General features: G+C 45.3%; 1 protein-coding gene and 1 pseudogene across 45 annotated transcripts in view; both read left to right on the top strand.

The window, feature by feature from the left end:
• Positions 1–23,975, top strand: part of Cacna1c (calcium voltage-gated channel subunit alpha1 C) — a 658,960-nt gene that overhangs the window by 387,676 nt on the left and 247,309 nt on the right. The gene's annotated exons all lie outside the window — the stretch shown is intronic.
• On the top strand, positions 8,249–9,704 carry LOC121828186 (small ribosomal subunit protein uS3 pseudogene; annotated as a pseudogene).

Below are 23,975 nucleotides of genomic sequence, written 5' to 3'. Positions count from 1 at the left end.
CTGTAGTTTTTGTACCTCCTCAGGACTAGCTCTGAGAACCTTCCCAGGTTGTCCTCCATGTGACATCTACCAATGTGGGGGAGCATTTTTACTGTTGGGCAGCTTGGCTTGTGGCAGTGAACTAAGATGGTCTCCCAAGACTGCTACCTAGGGGCCCAAGCTGTCGCTAGGATACACATCCCCCAGCTTGCCCTCACAGAGAAGGATTCGCAGAGCGGTGGACAGCATTTCTCACTGGCAATTTTACTAATAAATTTGTATAAATGGATTGACTATTAGGAATGCTGGAGAAGCTCATCATGAGCACTTGGGAGGATGCTGTGAGAAAATCCAAACAATTACCTTTGAAGACTTCCAGGAGAATCAGGGAGACTAATTGCAGAGACTAATTCCCAGGGACTACCCACTGCTTCCAAGTTGGTACTGCCTCCATCCAGTTACAGAGAGTCTCTTTCTGCTCTGAACACGCCCTCGCTCTGGTTGCCAGTTCTTAACCATGGTCCAGGATGTGTCTAGGTGGAATTCTAGAGTGTCCCTGAACTGGGATGGAAAATGGATACATCTTTACTTTCTGACTCCTAGGTGATATTCCTCATGTGTTTTCTTTATGAATGGAGACAATAAACTGCAGCATTACCATTTTCTATTATTTTGTCCACTGCTAAAAACCATAATTATTTTTAAATCACATTAAGTTGGGTGCAGATATCTCAAAAGTATAGTACTACTTTGAAATGTTGAGAATCCATTCAATTTTGGTGTTAACTGCCTTAAGAAAGAAGCAGATGCATTCTTAGTTTATAAATATTTTGATAGCTATAGTTCAATATAGTTTGTTTTTATTGCAGTCCTTTATTCTATTTAAGTTGGTTCTATTTGCTTTCCTTTATTGCATTTTAAACATTATTCTGAGGAGGATCTACAGCGTTCCCATGGTGCTGAAGGGATCCAGTCGCTCACCTGCCCACTTCAGTGCTGCTTGGGTCTGACTCACACAAGGGCAGGATTTGTGGCTCATATGGGTATCGGGGGTGTGAACCAAAAGATGTAAGAGCCACCGCCGTGTGTGCTTAGAGTTTAGACAAGTCAAACACCGTAAGAGGAAAGACTCTTCATTTGTCAAATTCTGGAGCTGGTTTTTCCTGGGTACCCCTCTACCAGATCATTAAATAAGAAAATAACCCACGAGTGTGGAAGGGAGCTTGAATTAGCCCGGGACCTACTGACTCGAATAGCTCTCCTCAGAAATCTGGGATCGGCTTCTTCATAGGGTTCTCTTTCAGCAGCTCCTTTGAGTTCTGTAGGAAGGGGCAGGGGATCATAACAGGAAGCCACTAACTCCAGGGCCCCAGTAGGTGAGAGGAGAGGTTTATCTTCGGGCTGGAATGCTGCATCCTAAAGTCAGCAACCCTGCATTTCACCAACTGTCACGTCATGGGTGTAGCGTGGGTTAGCTTTCTCATCGCTGAATGGGGTGCTCTGCCTTTTAGGCAGGCCTGGGTAATCCTAAGTACCAAGCAGATGGCACTGTTGCTGGTGTCCCATGCAGACGGCCTCTGCAGCGGTCGGAAAAGTCGGGAAGAAGGCGCTTTACCGTCAATGTGATAAATACCCAAGACAATCAGCTGAGAAGAAGTGTGTGTCGACTGGTTTCAGAGCATGAGAGCCCGTGGCTGTCCCTGCGTTGCTTCTCCTGGTGGGAGCATGTGACAGAGGAGGCTTGTGCATCCAGTTGTGGTCAGGGGACAAAGAGATGGGAGGGGGATGGAGTCACAGTTTTTCTTTCAAAGGCATGCTGCTAGTGACCTAATTCAATTATGCCCAGTCCCACCTGTCCAAGGTTCCACTGCCTCTCAACCACCCCATAAGCTGGGAACACATCTGCAACACATGTGGACCTCTGGAGAATGCTGAAGATGCAAACAGCGGCAAATAGTGAGAGGAACAGTGGGAGGAAGCGTGGAGTCTTCGGGCGACAGTGAGTCAGAAGCCTGGAGTTTCCCTTCTGTCTGCTACTGCTGCCGTCATCAGATCACCAGCTCCTGGCTGGCAAGATCAGCAGTGCAGAGCAACTCTCTGAGGATTGAGAGGGCTCTGCCCTTCTGCCTTAGTTTCTAAACCCCAGTGTCTTGGTGTCTGGTTGAGTGAGGGGTCAGCTTTGACTCCGGAGTAAGTTATGCCAGTTATGAATAGAAGGGTCAAATTCCAAACATGGGGGAGGTGGAGCCAAGAAAGCAACAGGGTAAATGGAGGAATTTCACTGCTTCGTCAGTGAAGCTAAGGTTAGTGATTATAATCACCCCCAGAAAGGGTTCCACTTCAGAGGCAGTCAAAGTGAGAGGCCTCTTCCCATGACTTCTTGGGAAAATGGAGACCCAGACTTTGAAAACAGAAGGAAATAAAGCCAGTCACATGCCCTTTCCCCCAGTGGCCTTCACAGAGCAACCAGACAGGACATACCAGTGGAGAATGGGCTAGGAGGAGGAAAAGGAGGAGCCAGTCCTGGATGTACTTGGCTTAGCTTGCTGCTTCAGTCACTGAGCAGAGCTGTTTAATGAACAGCTTTTCACCTCCCAGCCACACCTCCTGCCAGAGGGGCTGGTGAGCAGGGAAGTCACGGATCCTTCAGAAGTGAGGCTCTCAAGCTGTAGACCTCTCAGCTACCTCTCCCGCACCATGTCTGCCTGCAAGTCACCATGTTGCACCATGATGGTGATAGACTGAACCTCTGAAACTGTAATCGAGCCACCCCCATTAAATGTTTTCCTTTATAAGAGTTTTCTTTATAAGAGATCTCAAGCTTTCACACAGTTGCCGTGTCTCTAGACAAGCGAACTGTTTTGCCTCCATTGATCCAGCATCACACAAGTCAGCAGCTCCTCCACGCAGCCCAGTCTCTGCAGGTGTCTATCTAGGCAATCGTGTGACACTGATTCTCTGAGAGTTATCTGTTCAAAGATGTTCTGTATTCTCCATCTTTCCACTCTTCCCAGCTTGCTTAGCTGTGCATCTTCCTCCCTTTCTGCCAATGTGTCTGTCTTAGGGAGGGTCTCTATTGCTGTGAAGAAACACCAAGACCACGGCAACTCTTACAAAGAAAAGCTTTTAATTGAGGTGGCTCGGATTACAGTTTCGGAGGTTCAGTCCATTATCATCATGGTGACGTGCAGGCAGAACGGTGCTGGAGAGGTAGCTGAGAGCTCTACATCTTGCAGGCAACAGAACGTGATCTGAGACACTGGGCGGTATCTGGAGCGTATATAATACCTCAAAGCCTGCCTTCCCAGTGACACACTTCCTCCAGCAAGACCACACCTACTCTGACAAGGCCATACTTCCTAAATAGTGCTACTCCCTTTGGGGGGAGCATTTTCTTTCAAACTACCAGTATGTTCTTTCTGATCCATATCACTTTGCAATGTTGTGCTGAGTTCTCCAGGTCCTACTGCTCCCATGTTGCTTGTGGATCCTGGAACTGAGTATATATTCCATGAAGGGACTTAGTAAAAATGGGTACAATTGGATGTCTCCCTAACCCACTGATGCACTAACTTTGTCTTTAAACAAAAGCAGGTGATTGTTCTCTGCAGTGCATAGCTGTTTTCTCACCCAGGCCCTCTTCTTTTGTATGCGTGCACTCCATCTCATTATCAATATTTGTGAGTATTTCAAGTTACCAGGCACAATAGACCAAGCAGAAAGCATCACTCCTGCTTTCCAGTTTACATTCTAAAAGGTGTGTGTAGGGGGTTGTCCAACACATTTAAAAATGTCATTTTTGTTTGGTGTTTTTGGTAAAGTACTGGGGAAATATCCGGCAATGTGTGGGCTTTAGGTATAACTCAGCTCCATAGTTATTTAGAGAATGAAGGGGAAGAATTTTAAAGGCAGACAGAGACAGATCATTAGGGATGGCTGAAGTTTCCAAGGAGATATCACAATCTCATCCATGGAGAGATGTGCAACAGGAAAGAGGACGAGGGAAAGTTTGTGGGATGCAAGCAGAGGAAGCAGGTATCGTAAACACTGAGTGGAGCCAGAAAGATCACGTGGTCTTTTCCCAAGAGCACAGCCACCAAATAGGAATGGTTGGTGACAAGACAGGTGGCTAATAGGGAAGACAGTCTTGTGCACCTGAAAAAATAGAAATAATAAAGGAGTTCTTTAAAAAAAAAAAAAAAACCACAGGAGTGGTCCAGAAGCACAGAACTTAAGTTAGTGTCACCTGGTGTCACAGGGGGTCAGGGAATTCTGTAGACCGAAGTTTTAAGTGGAACATCATCTTTTGTCACTCTGTTTCCCTTCCACCAGAAAAAGTAACACAAAACTTCACTGCATTTTGGAGGATGGTGAGAAGGGGGGATATATGACATGGTTGAGAATGGTAGTTATGTTAGTGTCGTCTGTTGTTAGGGTACAATTTGCATTTAAACTCGGTAGAAACCCATTAGCTGCCAAGAGGGAATAAGGAATCAATTTCCAAGAATGTGCAATTTCCTCTAGTGAAGTCTCAAAACCAAAATGCTAATTTACATGAAAAGCTGTAAAGAAAGTAGTTGAACAGTGCATTCATAAGAATTTTATTACACTTACATAAATTTAATACATGTGTTCTTAACAATTAGTCTTGGATTATTCATGAAAACTTCATAAAACATTAAACAAAATTAGCCATCATCTTACGTTATTGCCTTGATAAATATTTTCCACTTGTAATTTATGAAATAATTTTTCAATGAAATGTGGCATTCTAAGGTAAACATATAATATTTTATAAATAAAACCATACTGCTCCAAGATACTATTTGACAACTAAACAATTCAGCAACTTTTTTCTTTTTTAAAATTTTTACTTATTTTAACATTTAAAAAAAAGTATTCTTTGAGAATTTTCATAATGTATGCAGTGTATTTTGATCATATTTACCCTCACCTCCCTCTCTGCCTCTCCCATGATCGTCCCATGTCTCCCTCTGAACTTCATGTCCTTTTGTCACCCCACTAATGACGGTTGGTGCCGCCTTTATATGTACTGGTCTAAGTCATCCCCTGGAGGACGGACCCTACCAGCGTCCAGATCCATGAAGAAAACTGACTCCCTCTCCCAGCAGCCAGCAGCTGCCGATAGCTCCTCCTCTCCCCCATCCATGCTGGAATTTTGACTGGCTCCATCTTGTGCAAGTCTTATGTGGGAAACAACAGCTGCTCTGAGTTCATGTGTGCTGTGGACATGTCATGTCCAGAAAACACTGTTTCATATCTGGTACATAGTTTCATAGAACATGCATGTTAGGTAAGGATAAAAAAAAATCACAAAAGCAGAAAGAGCTAAAAGAACTCAAACACATGGGATTGATTTAATTTACTTTTTACTCTTGTGTTTGATACATGAAATAATCAAGCAATTCATTCTTACCGCATCTTTACTTTTCTGTTTGTTCTCAGATTGTTTGAAATATTTAAATATATATAAAGCATGTAGCAAAAATAACAAAAATAAATAGTAGGTAACTTTACAAACAATGGAATGTGCACTTGTTTCTGCCTTGGTCTAGAGTAAATGGGTCACAGCATTTTCGGAAGGATCCTTTCTGCAGCAGTGGGCAAAGGTGTGTACACTGAGATGGACTGTTCACAGAAACACAAGATGCCAACATGTGTCTGTGGGGTACATGTTTGTACCTCAGCCCTCTAGACGCTCCAAACATTGAAGCATCTGTAGCAACTACACCTATGGTTGGAGCCAATTGGTCCTTTTATTACCTATTAGATCAAACAAAAATATAGACCCTTGTGTATGCCAAAAGTATTATGCCCACTGCATGGAGGCATACTCTTTAATACAAGCACTAGGAGGCCTAGACAGACAGATCTCTGTGAGTTCCAGGCCAATCTAGTCTACATAGTAACTTCCAGATCAGCCATGACTACACAGTAAGACCCTATCTCAAGAAAAATAGGTGCCAAATATTTATAACTTGCATAAAAATTCCACACACCCAGACTTGGCATTTCAAGTTGGAAACATTAGCTCCCTAAAAGTTAACTGGCTCCACTCTCCTAATGTTAAGCATGAAAACCTCATGAGATATATAGAAATTTAAATAGAAGTAATGGAATCTCTCATAAATCATAAAATTAATTGTCATAAATTGTAAACAAAAACTATTTGTGGGACAGCTCAGATGGCATTCTACTGTGTACATTCTAGAATGAATCAGACAAAAGGTAGGAGGCTGGTTAATGTCTTTTTGTTTGCCTACCTCTACTTTACCTCTGTGGGTATCCAACGTCTACAGTCAAGTTACCTGTCAGTAACTATGTTCCTCTTGAGCTGTCTTTGAATGACTCTTCACTTGATGTAGCAAGTTCTGTAGACGCAAGTTCCTCTCCCACATGCCTGTTCCCAAATATCCAGCAGCCACTTCTGAAATAATTGACTTGGAGACTTAATATTAATTATGAACTGTTTGGCCTATGGCTCAGGCTTATTACTAACTTGCTCTTACACTTAAATTAACCCATAATTCTTATCTATGTTTAGCCACATGTCTTGGTACCTTTTCTCAGTTAGACATTCTCATCTTACTTCTTCTGTGTCTGGCTAGTGACTCCTGACTCAGCCCTCCTCTTCCCAGAATTCTCCTAGTCTGGTCACCTCGCCTACACTTCCTGCCTGGCTACTGGGCCAATCAGCATTTTATTAAACCAATTTGAGTGACAAATCTTTACAGTGTACAAGAGCATTATCCCATAGCAAAGTTCAACAATGGCTACATCAAAATCTGCCTTTACAAGGGAGCAAGCTTTGTCTGTGGAGTTCGGAGTCCGATGAAGGAACACTGAAGGGCCATGCCCAGTCTGATAGGATGAGTTGCATATCCTCTTTGCTGTTCCCAAAACTACTTGGTATAATTGTTCATCTGACCCCCAATCACTTTCTCCTCGTCCTCAGCAGAAACCTCAGGCAGTCATCTTTCTCTATTTTCTAGTAGAAACACTGGGGACTGAGAACCTTCCCAGAAAGACAGTACATCGCCAAAACCTCCACGCTCAGTCTCCAGTTATTGCGTTCTTGAGCTATCTGTTCCTTTTTCTCAGCACCTTCTGTATTTTGCTCAGTACTTAAGATGTCGCTCCAAAATGACCTTCGGCCTCCTACAGCATTTTTCTGTGTATTAGATACTAAGGATATAGACTGCTTCACAAGCTTGCATGTCATCCTTGCACAGGGCCATGGGTGTGTAGCTAGGTCTTGTTCCAATTTCGTATATGTGCTGCTGAACCAAACCCAGTTGGTTTTTTGTTTTGTTTTGTTTTCATGGTGCTCAGTTGTGCAATTTTCCTTCTCTGAGCAGAGTGAAAGGTAAGAGAGGCTCAGGGAGGGTAAGCAGGATGGACTATCACCCTTGCCAATGGGAGCCACCAAAGGCCAGGCAGTGCCCAACATTTCTGAGATCTCCAGATCTGAACACAATCCACTCTAGACTTAGCGAATCCCTTTCAGTTGGGGGAATTTATTGCCAGAGTGATTCCCTGCACTGTATGTCTGTGTCCCGTGAAGCTTTAATGAGTCCTGCCTCATCCCATCTGAGAAGGGGCTGAAAATGTTCAGTTTTAGAGTCTGGGAGCAACTCCCTGTGCAAAGAAAGATGGAGAAACAGCCCCATCTTCAATGAGAGAAATTGCTTCCAACTTCTGAAAACACACACAAATGCAGTGTGGATTCCCAGGGCAAGGGAGCCTTCCCACCTGCAGCAGGGTGTGATGTGAGTCACAAAGGAAGTTAAGGAAGAGGAAACGAGAGGGGAGAGAAAAGAAATGAAAACGGAAACATCAGCAAGAAAAGGATCCAGGTTCTGCTGAACTGCCTCACTCTAGGACTGGGAAGGTAGCCCTCCTGCCCAGACTCCAAACTGGCTGCCCGTGGGAGGCAGGAAAAAGCACAGCTGTCCTTGCATGCCCCATCCTATTTCCTGCTCCCTCTCTTAGCGAACTTCACGGTTTGTTTCTGAAGGGGTGTTGGAGGATGCGGCCTTCAGAAACCACCTCCCTCAATCTTTTCGGCGGTCACCAGCAGAGAAAGCAGTGCCTACAGCCTGTCATTGTCCAACAGTATATCTGTCTTTCTTCTCCACTGTCCCTGGATGTCTAACTTAAGTCCTGGACCTCCTTTACTGCCATAACTACTACTGACCGGGCTAGTCTCCCTGCCCCCTCAGTCAACCCAAACGTCAGAGAAGGGGGGGGTGTCACTCTGCTGAAGCAGATGCTGGACAAGCTTGCTGCTGTTTAAGTCTTAGGTCTGTCGGTAACCTCAGCTGCCCCTTCTGTGTCTATCCAACTCCGTGATGGGGCTTACACATCAGTGGTGCTGGCCCGTGGTGCACATGTCAGTCACCTGGGGGAGCTTTTAAAAATTACCATTGCCTGGGCCTAACCCCTGTTGATTCCACATAGTTACAGTGGGTTTGAGCTCACGGTGTGTAATCTACACAGTGGAGCTACCCCTGAATGGCCTGTGCCAGCCAATGATTAAAGTTTCAGGATTCATGCAGATGGGTTGTTAAATACAGCCATTGTTAAAATTAAATTATATAGCTTTCCTTTTGGCAGTGTACAGTGGCAAGATGGTGATGCAGATTTCCAGGAAGAGGAAATTGGTTGCTCATGGCATCTCCAAAGCTGACTGGATGAGTTTCTCACACAGAGGCTAGCTGAAGATGGCTACTCTGGAGGTGAGGTCTGAGGTACAGTGACTGGGACAGAAATCATCATCTTAGGCACTAGCATATAGAATATTCTTGGTGAGATGGGTCGGTGGATGTAGGAACTGATTGAGGTATTCCAGAAGTGTTTGTTTTCTCTGAGGACACAGTAGAGCCTGAGGGCAACCACAAGAGGTCTGTGTGACCAGGCTGGCCTGCAGTACAGAGGGACTGTTATGGTATGCAGTGGTTTATCATGGAGAGTTCGGCCAAGTGCTAAAAGGTTGTTTATCTGGGAAAGTCTGAGGACTGGTGGCTAAATCCATGTAGATGGTCTGGTGATCCATAGTAGAGACCCCACTTACTACTACACTAGTGCTGTGTACACAATGTCCTGCTCAGACAAAGTGTGCCAGGAATCAGCATGTGCCCTGGGACCCACGTGGTAAGACTGGCCTTAAGAAACCCTTGCCGTACCATGTGAACATCATGGAAACCAAAGATGAGATCCTGCCCACCACTCCCATTTCAGAACAGAAGTCAAAGCTGACTGCCATGCCTCAGCTGGTCCCTATAGCACAGCAAGTCTCCCTGGCAACTATAGCTGGAGTCCATTAATATACACATTAATATGTAAGGATATTGAATAAAATGTTACACAAAGACATAGAAATCATATAAATGCATGGTCTAATAAATGATATTAAAAACCAAGGTAATAATGTCCAGAAGTCACCATTCCCTAATCATTTTACTCTATTTTATTATTTATTGGCTGTGCTGTTAAGGTTATTTACATTGATTTGATTCTGTAGGGTGGGAACACTATAGTATGCTATGTTGCACATCCCTCCTGACTCGCTCTCAGTAGCAGATCATTGGTAGCTTGAAGCTGACCATGGTAAAAATAGTCATACGATGGAAACTGGAAAATGCTACCCTAGTGAATATCTACACACATATGTGTGCCATACATACACACACACACACACACACACACACCACACACACACACACACACACACACACACACACACACACACACACACACACACACTCCTGGCTGTGGGGCTAGAGCCTGGCTCCTGCCTCCCTCCCTTATCTCTTGGGAACTCTGTGCCCCATCTTCCCTCTACCCAGTGACCCACAACAACCTGTAGCAGCTCAGATACATCATGTTACTCTTGTTAATGTATTTTTACTCCAGGACATGTGGATTCTTCTGTCTGGAACTCTCACTGCCTCCTTATTTCCATGATAAGCCCCTGCTAATCTTTCAACCTTAACCAAACAACCTAACCTATGGGAGACTCTACCTACTGCCTCCTCTTCCATGAAGGCTTCCAAAGTAGCCAAATGCCTTAGGCGGCTCCTAAGGCAGAGAGAAATGTTTAAAGGTTGTACCTGGAGGGGCCTGGTTGAGGGCTCCAGAGACAGGGGGAGACCAGCAACTTTAAGGATCTGAAATAAATAGAGGATAGCTTTTGGAAGGTAAGGACACCTGGCCTAGAGAGTCAGTCAGGGGCCAGGACAAGAGGGTCTTGAAAGTCCCCTGCAGAAATCTGGTCTGTGTCCTCAGAGCAGTGAGACACCACCATGGTACAAATAAGATCTTATTAGAACTCACCTAGAGCTGGACATGTTGGCATATACAATTAATCCTAGCACTTTGGAGCAAAAGGAGGCAGATCCCTGTGAGTTTGAGGGTAGCCTGGTCTACATAGTATGTTCCAGGCCATCCAGGTCATTACAGCTTCAATTATAAGATGAATAAGTTCTAGAAAACAAATATGTAGAATTGGCAGCTATGGTTAATAAAAGCACATACTTGAAATTTTCCACAAATAAATACCGTTTCTATCATACTCACAAAGGAAAAGCTATGTGAGTGGTGGATACCAGAAGTTGCTTGATTGTGACAACTGTTTCACAATGTATAGGATATCAAATCATCAAGATACACACCTCAGTCACATGTGGTATTAATTAGACCTCCAAAAAGCTGGAGACATGCAGAATCATGGAGCATGATGATTGGATTTGGTGCTGAAGTTGAGGAAAGAATGAGGAACCCAGGAGAGTCAGGGAGAGCTGACTGGTTCATGGTTCATCTTTGGCTTGGTAGGTTGGCCATGTCTGTGACATACATCAAGTACAGCTGAGGGGTTCCAGAGCTGTTCTTTGGGTTCATCAGCTTGGCTGTATCTAAGATATCTACGGATGGTTTCATGGCTCATCTTTGGGTTAGTGAAGTTGGCTATGTCTATTACACAACCAAGTACAACATAGTTTTGGTTGTCACCTCAGATGGTACAGTAGAGAAACATACCCTCAGGCTCATCAGCTTCTGGGTAGTAACTGAAGCCCCGGGAACAGCCACAGCTGCTCATTGTCTGGAAAGAATGGCTGGAGTATGAGGAGTCTGGACTTCCCAGGGCATCACATTTAATAAGTGCCAGTGTAGGGAGAGACCAACAAGATTGAGTGTGGAAAGAAGAAGGAAAGCAGGAATTACGGAGTCATGGAAGCTCCAAGGACAGTAGTATGAGATTAGGGAGCGATGAACAAACTCTCATGTTCCGTGCAAAGCAGAGAAAGGAAGGTAAGCCTTGGCTACTGTATCCGCAAACACAGCGCATCCAGGATGCAGGTATGCCCGGATGCCGATGGACACACGAGAGGGAGGCCGGGCAATGCCGTTCTGTGTGGGTAGGAAAGGGGCTTGTGGACACAGTCATCCAGACTCCGTCCTGACTGGGAAGCTGAGGTGAGGGAGAAGAGTTTGGAGAAGAAAGGCTGTTTTCTACTTGGTTGTCTTCTTTGTGTTTTGATAGAAAAAGCCAACTGTCTAAATTTTGAGTAAAGAGAGAGATTGTTAGCTTGCCCTCTGTGAATGAAGGAGAATGACCTTTTGAAATAATCAATGCCACATTTCATTTTATAACCCCCTATGTTTAACCTGATAAAAGTTTAGGATTGTCACAAATGTTTCCTGACTTTGCCTCATTTTGTTGACAAATGCTTCTGCAGATTGCTGGTTAGCTGTCCACACTTTGGGCCTTTGTTTTTCTTTTCATTGACAAGTTTAAAAAAAAAAATCTTCCTGTCAGCAGCCTCTGGGAGGCAGTATATTCTGAGTGTTCGTTCCCACTCTGGCATCTCTGGCTATCAACCATCGTTCTCTGTAACTCTTGTGGGCCTGAGTCACTCTGGTCCTTCTGTCTCTGCTGGGCAAGCTCCAGTTTGTGTCTAGTTCTTTCTTTTATTTCTCATTTATCAGCATGAACAGAAAACTGCCTACAGTGTCTCCAGTTCCCAGGCTGAGGAAGTTAAAATGGCTGATTTTTTTTTAATTTCTCTAAAAAATACTTCTAAAAATCATAGACTCTTGGAAGCTCATGAAGAGAGAAGAAGATGGAAGGTCATCTGACCCTTTCTGTTCTTCCAGGCAGTTCTATTTTTAATCAGTTTATCATCAACAGATCATCTTTAAGACTTTTTCATAAAAGACTCCATAGACCCAAGCCTTATAACTAAGGCAACTATATAATTAGCACTTCACCGGGGATGCTTGTAAGAACTAAGTAGAACACCAAGGACAACTGAAGTATCCGGGGGCTATCCTGAGCTAGCTGGGACACACAGTCACCCTACCTATGATGGATGTGCTCTGTGGCCCATGGAGCAGAGTCTCATTTTGGCTGGTGTTGGAAATTTGGGGCTAGTAATTGGGCACTCCCCATGGATTAGGATTGTTCTACTTACTGAAACTAAAGATGAGTGAGGTACATCCTTGTCTTAAAAATTTGTTGAAGAAGAAAAATAAAATTTCCGTAATTAAATTTGATACACTTTGATAGGCTTTGTGGGAAAAAATGCATTGGAAACTTCTCTAGTTTGCTTTCTGCTTCTGTGATAAGCAAATTGGAGAGGAACAAGTTTATTTGGCTAAAACTGCCAGGTAACAGCCCATCATTGAGGGAAGTCAGGGTAGGAGCTCGAACAGGAACATGTAGGCAGAAACTGAAGGAGAGAGCACAGAAGAATGCTGCTTACTGGCTTGCTTCCAGGCTGGCTTCCAGCTCCCTTTCTTACACGGCTCAGGCCCACCTGCCTAGCACACGTACCTCCTGCAGTGGGCTGGCCCCTCCACCGCTAGTTAGCAATCAAGAAAAATGCCCTACAAATATGCCCACAAGCCAGTCCGATGGAGGAAAGCCTTCATTTGAGGTTCCCTCTTCTAAGTGTGTCAGCTTGACAACCAAGACTAGCATCATAGGAACAAAGCCGAAGTGGCTGGATTGGAAGGGCTCAAGAGCGGTGGAGGATCCATGAAAGCGAGGCTTTAAAGAATGCTGTGGGTTGGACGTATTCCCAGAGGCCTGCTGTCGGTGGTGCTCTTGAGAGGTGGTGGGGGAACAAATGTGGAGTGAGAGGACTTGGAGACCCAGGGTTGATCTTCTGAAAGCTTGTAACTTCACAGAAGGCTTCTGAGCACCTCAGACAGACAGAAGACCAAGTCGATTCTCAGGAGGCCAAGAGTGGAGAGAGCAAGGGGGGGAGGGTGCTCAGTGACACGGAGGTGGCCCGGAAGAGCCGCAGCATCTCAGACTGGGCAATTGCTTGGGGATCTTATAGGAACAGTTTAATAGGATTGAGCAGGAGGCATGACTAAAGAGTGGTCAGGTTGAGTGTTAGGAAACATCGGGGTATAGGTGTCCCTCTCCAATATTTGAAGTTAAGCCAAAGGAGGAAATTAAAAGTAACCATAAGCTCAGATTAATAAGAATTTCTTTTTTCAAGCTAATGAAATTTGAAGAAAGTCCATTTTTACCATGAAAAAAAAAATAGTCACTCTGAGTGTCAGAATACAGAACATGCCCGTTTTACCATTACCCACGTGTAGCTGGTTCAGTTCAAATTAATAAAAATGATATACAAGTTAAAACTCAGTTCTTCAGTACTAGCCACCGCCTGACAGGTGCTTGGTTGCTTTCTGGCCAGCGGCTACCAGATTGGGTAGGGACCTCCATGGCCTTTGCTGAGCCGTCTCGCTCAAGACCCCAGCACAGTCCATCGATTTCTCAACCCTGCGCTTAGAACTGAGCATGCTAGCCTTGTTTTCAAACTCAATTCTAAAGTGAAGAGAGCCAGAGGATATCTTTATCAGATTGGCTGAAGAACCATCATCATCTTAAAGCCAGCATTCCCCAGATGCTGGCTTATAATGAAGTGTCCGTGATAAAGGAAAAAGAGCCATGGAAGTACACGAATTATTTCTGACTAATACAGTCTTTTTATAGTTACTACAGTAACTCTTTGCATTGGCTAATTAGGCTTTGTGTATTCATATAACTTAATTTCTCTGTTTTTTCTAAAGCTATGTGTTCATTTGTATAATTAGGCTTTGTGTAGTCATATAACTTTATTTCTCTGTGTTTTCTAAAGCTATGTGTTCATTAGGAAAAATTGGCAACTGTAGTTCAGTCTCTTCTAGGAAGCTACAAGGGCCCTGCTAGCTTCCCAGCTGTCTGGACCCATTTAAGAAGGTCTTGTTATCAGTAGGAAGAAAAGTATCCAATTTCCCAGGACCTTGGATGTCTCCGTCTGTTGGCAGTAGATTTCTGAGAGACCACTTGTTGGCCAAGAGCATACTTTACATTCCTTCTTAATCCAGCTTTCCCAATCATTCCTCACTGGGAATTTGTCTTTGGGTGGTTTTATGTCTCCTAGAGGTTTATGTTTTTAAAAGTGACAATCTTTTTTTGCATTATTTTTTTGTACATTGTATCTAGTGTTCATGGGAGCAGGCACTCCCATACAATCTTCTGCCTTCTGCTTGGGTGCCAGCCCTTACCTGTGAGCACACTGGCTGAATGTCTTAGGGGTCGATTTTATGGAAACATTCAGTACAGTGAGGCAATTAGAGGGAGTTTCTTAAGGGACATCTGGCCTTTGTTATATTGCTTAGATTCCTGAGACAATCTGCATTTTTAAGAATCTGTATCATATCTGTATCATTGGTCAATCACTGGCTTCCAAAAGCACGTTGGTATTAGGGCAGTGGAGTACTTCCCACTTTTCAGGCACTGACGAATACCTAGCTCTCAGCCAAAGTTTACCCCAATAGATTCTTCTGAATTAACAGTTTGTGCAATTCAGTGCCCCAAGTCATAGCCAGAAACTCAGACTGCATCTTCAGCTTCCATGGACACCTGGTCTTATTGGGAGCAGCAAGGGCCCCAGACACTGCTATGCCTGCCTGGCAGACAGTGGAAATCCAGCCTGCCTGAGGAAGCCTCTTTAAGTGAACACTGGCTGAGATGAGGAGGGACAGCAGCATGAGGTGACTGCTAGCTCTAGCTATGGACAATGGGCCTGTCTTCTGCCAGACTGGCCCCTCTGTGTCTCCTCCGGAGAAGGCCATGTACCCAGCAGTCAGCTTGTTTACAAGGACAACTGCCCCGTCCTCCTTATGTTTCTGCGCTGTGGTCAACCAGCGGTATAATCTTGAGCAGGCTGTGAGTGGGAAGAGCTTTGGAGTCTGGTAGCCCAGATTTCACCCCCACCCCTTACATGGTCCAGAGCAAACCATTGAACTTCTACAAGCCTGTTTCTGGTTTATATGAGATGAGAGGAGATATTGTTTCTCAGGGTTGTTACAGAATTCAGTGGTGCATGTTTAATGCCTGAAACAGATGTTCTGACGGTACTCAGTTCCCTCTTCTCTCATGTTTCAATCCTTTTGGGTACTGATTTTCTTGCCTACTAGGGCAGATGATTTAACGTTCTGCTGTCCATAATCCTTTGGAGAATGGCTGCATCTCTGAACTGACTGGTAAGGGAAACAGGAAGAGAAGCCACACAATTCTCCGATAATTCAAGGGCCAGCCAATGGGGGTCCAGGTTCAAAGCTCAGGCCCTGCAGTCCAGTCTTAACATCTCCCTGCTCCTGATGAGACTGCTCTGGTGTGAACATGGGTACCACTTCCCTTCTCATGGGAAAAACATGTTCATGGCCATGATAAATGCCACGTTATAATCTAAAGCCTATGTAAAAGTAATTGTGGCTAATAAAAGAAAAAGTTCTCCATTCTTGATGCTTAGGGAAGAGGCAGGATGAATGTTAGATGTTCCAGGGAGACCTTTAAACTGGAAACCTTTGATTTAGAACTTACAAAAGCCTCCCGAGGCCTGGAGAAAATATCCACCTTCTTCCCTTGGCAACACTGGCTGGGTAAATTGAAGAGTTTTCAATGCTGGGACACCCTGGCTTCTGGAGGGTTCTCCTCTGGAGTCCAGAGATGCCCGGTAGGGGATTGAACGGAGCCCAGCACAAAGGGCCGCAAATGTGGAGAAGAACACAGGAAACAGTACCAGCCAGCCTGCCATCGGTGAGAAAGGGGAATGTGCCCTCTGTAACTGGTCTGGGAGCCTTAGATCCCAGGGCAAGGCCCGCCTGCCAGTGCGCCACATTGCCAACTTGCCTCATTCTCTGCGTTTTGCATTGTTTTCTGTTTTCTTGGGATCCTAATGACATTTTCATTTGAAAATTTCTGGCTTTATTGAGCTCAGCAAAGGGAAAAGGACTTTTTATTCACAAGCATTGAAGACAGCAGGAATCTGTCTGCCCTTAATGGACAGAGGTTGGAGTTATAATGAAGGTGAGATTTTTCTAGGATGAACTGTCTTTCACGTGACCTGAAACCTCCCCTGTATTCCTCACAGAGAAGGGACCCCAGGGCACCTTCATGAAACCTATGATTTAGAAAAGGCAGGCAATGGGTAGGGTGCTGACTCCACTTTCTCCTCAGCATTTACATTAACATAGGCCTGAGGCCCAGGCCGCTCTGCTGCCAATATCTGCCTCCCACTGAGAGCTTACAGTGTACTTGGCATACGTACCTCAACCCGGTGTTAGGGTGCTCTGTCTTCAGAGACTAATTTGTCAAGGTCTATGATAAGTAGATCCTGGTGCTCAGTAGAGCTGGGGGATCTGGCTTTATGGTAGTCTGCTCTCCTGACACTGAACTTCAGCAGTATCCGCTGGCCAGTTGAAGGTATGGTCATGACACCTTCTGTACAGTTGTGGCCTTTGAATCCAATGTCCTGCTTGAAAACATGGGGCCCCTAGGGGAGAGTGCTTTGGCTGAGTTGGGGCTACTTTCTGGGGTTCTGTCTTTGTTGAACTGTGTATGCCTCAGTGTCTGTGTTCTTAGTGTCCTGAGAGGCAGAGTGGCAGAAAGAGATGATGAGAAGCATTACCTTGGGAAATGCTGAAATACGGGCAGCCGAATTCTTCTTGCATGTATCATAGCAAAGCTTCTGAGCCTGAAGATGTGGCTAGCTGTTCAACAAGAAGGAGGATTCTTTCCTCTCTTTCTGTGGTTTGGGAGCAGAAAGACCATCCACGGGAACCAGTGGTTTGCACAGGATTGATGGGGTCTCTGGCCTGGGGAATGTTCTGGGGTTGGAGTTGGCTGAACGGTGGCTTTGCTTCCTGAGGTTCATGGGCCTCCAAGACACAGCTCCCAAAACCTAGAGCTCCCATGAGCCGGATGAGTTGTTATCACCAGGACTAGCCCTGTCACCACCCATTAAATTTTCTAGGGACCCAACCACCTCAGCCTCCTGCTGACCCAGAGCTCTGGCATGGACTGGGCCTCCCCGACTAGTTAATGTTTCATTAGTGGTTTTCTGAAGGCACGAGTCCAAGCTTGGCTGAACCGTTCCATTCAGAAGTACAGGAACACTTAATAAAAACAAAGTGTTGAAGGATCACCATCCCAGGAATCTGGTCCTTTAGAAGTCCCAGCTGGAGGCCTGGGAAGACTGCTACAGGGTCTCAGCCCCCTTCCCAGTGGGGCACTTTCATGTCACACAGCAGCCCAGCTTATTGGCATTTCATAACTATTTTGGTGTCCATAAGTGTGCTGGCTAGTTTTATATCAACTTGACACAGGCTGGAGTTACTTGAGAGATGGGAACACCTCAATTGAGAAAATGCCTCCATAAGATTGGACTGTAGGGAAACCTGTAAGGTATTTCCTTAATCAGTGATTGATGAGGGAGGGCCCAGCCCCATTGTGGGTGAGGCTACCTCTGGGCTGGTGGTCCTGGATTCTGTAAGAAAGCAGGCTGAGCGTCATGAGGAACAAAGCTAGTAAGCAGCTCACCCTCCAAGGTCTCTGCATTAAGTCCTGCCCTACTTGAGTTCCTACCCTGATTTCCTTCAGTGATAAATAGTGATGTGGAAGCATAAGACAAATAAACTCTTTCCTCCCCAGTTTGCTTTTTGTCATGGTGTTTTTTCACAGCAATAGTAACCCTAATTAGGAAATGAGCCTCTCTGAGTATCTGATACAAGCTTTGGACTAACTCTAGAAGAACATAGCTATGCACATACATATAACTCTGGGCTTGAAACTGCAAGTCAGTCACAAGTCAACTTGTAGGGTTAGTTATAGATCTGGGCTGAGAACCTGATGGATGCTAGCTTCTTCCAGCATTAGACATGAAGATGTGGAATGTTACCACCAAGAACAGCAAAAATAGGCTGTGATTTTCTGCTTTTGGAGTTTATTTGTTTAGAATTTCTAGAAGTCTCTCAGTTGTACAGTGGGGTAGATCACTCTACTCACTGCAGACTCAGTGGGTGTATGTATGAGCTCAGTCAAAGGAGGCCTACTCCAACCATAGTCACTCCATCACTGCTCTGCAGGGACAAAGGCATTTAGAGTTTAGGGACGACTCAGGTGAGTTGCAGCAGGGCCCAGAAGAGATTTTGAACTAGCAGCACAATAGGGAGGGGAACTCACAGTCTTTGGAGGGGATAACCCTGAATTCAAATGCTCATTGCTATTGATCGATCCCCATGGCGCTTGGCAAGTCTAGAGTCTATGGCTCTGGATCCTGGAAATTCAGGTGTATAGAGTGTTTGGCATGAATAGGAGCTCAATACACTGAGCAGTAAGTGTTAAAGAGGTAGGAGTTATAAACCACAGAGGGTGGAAACACACCGCTGTGTGGGAGTAGAATCAGTGTTGGCAGGAGCTGTCCCGCTGATTTCTGAACCTGAAGCTTTCGGGACCCAAGACTGAAGAAGAGGGGAAGACCTTGGAAGAAAGGCAGCATTAGAACGTGTTACAGCTGGCCATGAGAACAGTGTGCCTTGTCCTGCAGGTATTGTGATGAGGCAGGGAAGGTGCTGAAGTCTAGGGGCCAAAGAGATAATGTGACGGTTAATCTTTTTTTGTAAACCTTTATTTACACATGGCAGGAAGGTATAGGGGATGTTCATGAGTGTACCATGAGGTCAGAGAACAGCTTTCAGGAATTGGTTCTCTCCTTCCCTCATGTGGATTCTGAATTAGGAACTCAGGTTGTCAGGCTTTTTTGGAAAGTGTCTGTCCCTCTTTTGACACCCCACTGGCCCATGGTGGCTAGCCCTGATTGACAGTTGATTGGGTTGAGAGTTCCTCAAGAGATTATTAGTACAGCATACCTCAGGGTATGTCTAGGAGGGTGTTTCCTGGGGTGGAGTGATTGGCTCGTGAGAGTTCTGACCTAATTAAGGCCTAGTCCATTGAAGGACTAGAACTTGGACTAAGCAGTGGACTGTTGGAGCTTTGTGGGGTGGGGGCTAGAAGGGTCAATGAAGGTATGTCTTTAGGAGCTGCATCTTGCCCTAGTGCCTTCCTGTTTTTATTCCCCTCTGATTCTGCCTTCTGTGATGGGAGCCGCTGTATCACACTCTCCCCACCATCATGGCCCCAAGCCCCTAATTCTGTGAGCAAATAACTCTCCTCCCTGTTTCTGTCAGATATTTGGTCATAGTGACACAGTCAGGCTGATACAATTGGCTCATGAGGCCTCTTACCCTGGCCCTTGTGACTGCTGTTCCTAATCTCCATATCTGCCCAACAGATAAGGTAAACTCAGGACAGGTTGGAGGGATAATGAGGAAGAAGAGGGTTGTTTGACCTCTTCAAAAGTAGGAAGAGAAGACTTTACTTTTACGCTTTAAAATATTGATATATTATTTTAAAGTTATTGTTTCTTTTAAATGCCATTGCCAAGTAGTAAAGCCTACTTAGAGCTGATGCCCACTTCATATATTGCCTTCCTAGGGAATCTGCAACACCTTCTGTGAGTCCACTGACCAAGAAAATTGTACTAAGTTTTACTTTATGCAGTTTTATAAAAGCAATAGTCTTTGTTTGTTTGTTTGATCATCTCTAAATATAAACTTAACAACTGACAAAGTTTTTCCAAACCCATGCTCTGCATTGAGGTTTGAGGAAGGAGTATCTTTTTTCCCTAAGGAGTTACCTTATTTTTCTTATACAGAGTCAGATGAGAGTGTTGGAGCCCCTGGAACTAGAGTTACAGATTGTGGTGAGCCTTCATATGGGTGCTGGGAACTGAACCCAAATCTTCCTCAAAAGCAGCAAGTGTCCTCAACCCATAAGTCATCTCTACAATCCCATACTTTTTTTAAAGTCCAGGTCTCATTATGTAGTCCTGACTAGCCTGGGATTAACGGTGTAGACCAGGCTGGCCTCAAACTCACAGAGATCTGCAGGCCTCTGCCTCATGAGTTTAAAAGTATGTGCCACCATGCCCTACCTCTCAGTCCTATTTAATGTGTTTCAGTTATCATAAAATCATTTGTTTTCTCTCTGTGGTCTCTTGGCTATTCTTCCTCTTTTCAGTCCAAAAGTAGTACTGGTTGCAGTATTCTCTGTAGGGCAGATTTGGTGGCCATGGACTCCTATCTTGCCAAGTTTTTCTTTCTCCTTCAACTATGGCAGGTAGTTTTAGTGGGTAAAGTAGCTGGTGTCTGTGGTCTCTTAGAACTGTGAGTGTGTTGTTCTAGGCTCTTCTGGCTGTTAACGTTCCCGTTGAGATGTCAGCTGTCATTCTGATGGGCTTGGCTTCATATGTGACTTTCTTCTGCAGCTTTCAGTTTCCTCTCATTGTTCTGTGTGCTTACTGTTTCATTTATAATATGATGTGTGGAGTTTCTTTTCTCATCCTGTCTATTTGTGTTCTGTGCACTTCTTGTATCTGTATGGGTGTACCTTTCCTTAGTTTGGGGAAGTTTTCTCCCTTGAAGATCTGCTCTATGCCATTGGCTTGGAATTCTTCTTCTATGCTGTAATTCATAGATTTGTTATTTCATGGTGTTCCAAAGTCCCTGAATGTGTGTGTGTGTGTGTGTGTGTTAATATATATTATTTGATTGTGTGGTCTAATCCTTTTATCTTTACATCTCAACGTTCATCTGCTACACGATCCGTTCCACCAGTAAGACTTTCCCCTGGGTTTTCTAATTGGGTTATTTAGTCTTTCAACTCCATCATTTCAGTTGAGTTTTCGTTAGTATTTCCATCTCTTTATTGAATTCTCAATCTTCTCAAATCTTGGATTGTCTTCATTATTTCACTCAGATTATATATATATATATATATATATATATATATATATAGATAGATAGATAGATAGATAGATAGATAGATATATATAGATATATATACATATATATATTTGTGTTTTCTTGTATTGCAATCAGGAGTTCATTCCTGTCCTTTTGAAGTTCACCCAGGTGTTTGCTCATGTCCTCTTTAAGCTCCTTGAATTGCTTGATCATATTTATGATTGTTCTTTTAAATTCTGTGTCCTGAGGCTCACCTAGGTAATTTTTCTGTAAGATAGTGTTCTTTGGGGAGGGACATACTTTTTGGCCTCTCATATTTATTTTTTATTTTTCCATGGGACTTAGATATATAATTTTATTAGTTGTGTGTCTGCCTATGTTGAATGGAAGATTGGTTCTGTCTTTGCTGTTGCCCAAGCTTGGTTGATTTCAAAGCAAGGAGGAAGAGTTTGTTGGTCAGTCCTTCAGATGTCGGGAGTTGGTTTTGATTGGAGAGACTGGGGTTCCAACCTCCAACTGAGAAGGTACATGAATGCAGCTCCTAACTGGCTCTGGGTGTTGAAAAACAGCCTAAGACAAGGGAATTATGATAAACTCAAGTTGAGAATACAAATGTGACCCCTGGCTGGCCTTGGGCATGGAGGTACAGCCCAGGGCAAGAGCCAGGGCAGACTTATGGAAAGAGGACACACTTGATTCTGCCTGCAGGGCCTGGGGCAGAATCACCAAAAAAACTCATGGTCACCGACCGGACTCGTGGCTGTGCTCTGGTGCAGAGAGACAACACTGGACGTGGGTTTGGGGTGACTCACCAAAACAGCAAGAACGTGAGTGTGACTCCCAGCCCGGCTGGGGCAGGAGGGACTATACTGGAGGAGGAATCTGGGGCACCTCACCCAGAGAACTCTTAGGACTCCTGGCTGGGTCCCCAAGGTCTGGGGCAGACTCCTGGAGAGCCTCTTTCACAGGTGTGAGTCCTAGCTCCATCTGGGGCTGCGAGTGTCTCAAAGACTCTCTCCAACCCCTCCGGCATCGGTCGGAGCTGCTTGGCTCCGGGATCTGTTGAGGGACAGAATCTGGAAATAAAGGAAACAGACGAGGAGCAGGCTGCGGGTGAAAATGTCTTGGGGGAATGAGAGGGCTGAGTCGCGCCTCGCCACTTCTGATGAACAGAGCAGGATTGTTATGAGTAATCCTGACCATGTTATCCTGGCACCCAGAGGGAGGCCAGTCATATCACCTTGAAAACCGATTAGACTAGGGATGAAGTGCACTTGGCCTGGCCCTGACAGGCACTGGGGTGGGAAGCTGGGAGCACCTAGAGCTGTGCAGGGGAAAGTGCCTTTGCCCAGGAGTGACTGCTTTTCTAAACACGGAGGTCCTGCTGCTTTCCCAGGTAGAGCCGGGCCTGTGCTACAGCTCTGAGGCTGTATGAGGATCGGACGGCTCTTTCTTAGGGCCCGAGGTGCCACTCTTAGACATACTTGAGTACATCACTTAACCTTTCTGACCTTCACTTTGACTAAGAAGGGAATAAAAGACCGGAGGGTTCTGATCCAGGGACTGTTGGGAACACAAGGGAGATACGTGAGCAAGTGCTCTAAGAAGGAAAGTGGAGCCCTTGCCAGGAGCTGGCAGCCTGCTGCAGAGTGTTCCAGAAGGACTTCTTACCCTACCTGACCGAATTCCTTCCACATCACTGAGGGCAAGCAAGAGCCAGAGGTAGGTCAGGGGCTGCCCAGCCTCAAATGCACCATGGTTTCTCTACAGGACCCCCAGGTCCCACTCTGCACCTCCATGGCTTCTCCTTATCACTCGGCCAGGAATTCCATTCAACCCAGCTATAGCTCAGAAACAAGCACAGGGTATGGAGAGGACAGATGAGTCTAGGGAGCCAAGAAACGTCCAAGATGCCCCTGTATCAGTAAGTGATGGAGATACTACTGTCTCAGGGCCCCGGCTGCTGTCACTGTCACAGACCTGAGAGGACAGCAGCTTCTCTGTCTTCAAAACATCCATCCTCTGTTTCGCCCAAGGGCTGCTGTGCAGCCTCCTAGGCTCCTTAATTGCTCAGAATAGGCTGTTCTTTGCTAACTGAGCCCTAGCTTGCCTGTCTCCTGGCTGTTTGGATTTAATGCCGGCATCTGTTTTTATGCACCAGGGGTTCAGTTCCCCACTTAGTCAGGGATTTAAGAGATTTAGATAGTCTTGTAGCAGTCACAGCCCATTAGAAACAAAACAACAAAGCACCCTCCCTGAAGGTGACTGTCAGGGCTGAGGTGGGGGAAGGGTCCTAAGTCTACGTGGAATCTTTTTACCCAGGAGACAACTGAGGTTAAACCATTTGACCACAGAGTCCAAGTGTAGCTTTGCTCAGCTCCAGGAAAAAGACCATTTCTTTGTGTCCCATCACATTCTCCCGTGGGACAGGCTAACTCCCCGTATGCAGCTCTGAGGACGGCAAAGCAAGCCACCAACCTCAGATGGCACCTGTGCAGCAGGTGGTGTGTGGCCCAAAACAGACCTCTGCTCTGTCACGTGATTAGACATGTGGGGACTGGGTTTGAGGGTGGCTCCACTACTCACTGTATCTTCGATCTGGCCTGGCTGAGGGTCGGGTCCTCATCTGTAACCCAGTAACCTTCACAGGGTTGCTATGAAACTGAACAGCATGGCGCACATAAGTGCTTGGCCAAGCGACGTAGTCTCTAACCACATGGACTAGTCTGTGTTCTCCCACTCTGCACACCACAGCACTCTGCTCATGCCATGATCTCTTCCCTCTGTGTGTCTACTCTTCCCCTCCCTCACTGACCTAAGGTCAGTGC

This window comes from Peromyscus maniculatus, chromosome 3 (genome assembly GCF_049852395.1).
Source record: "Peromyscus maniculatus bairdii isolate BWxNUB_F1_BW_parent chromosome 3, HU_Pman_BW_mat_3.1, whole genome shotgun sequence".
NCBI lineage: Eukaryota > Metazoa > Chordata > Mammalia > Rodentia > Cricetidae > Peromyscus > Peromyscus maniculatus.
Note: the sequence above shows the minus strand (reverse complement) of the source record. Positions and strands in the feature narration are given on the sequence as shown.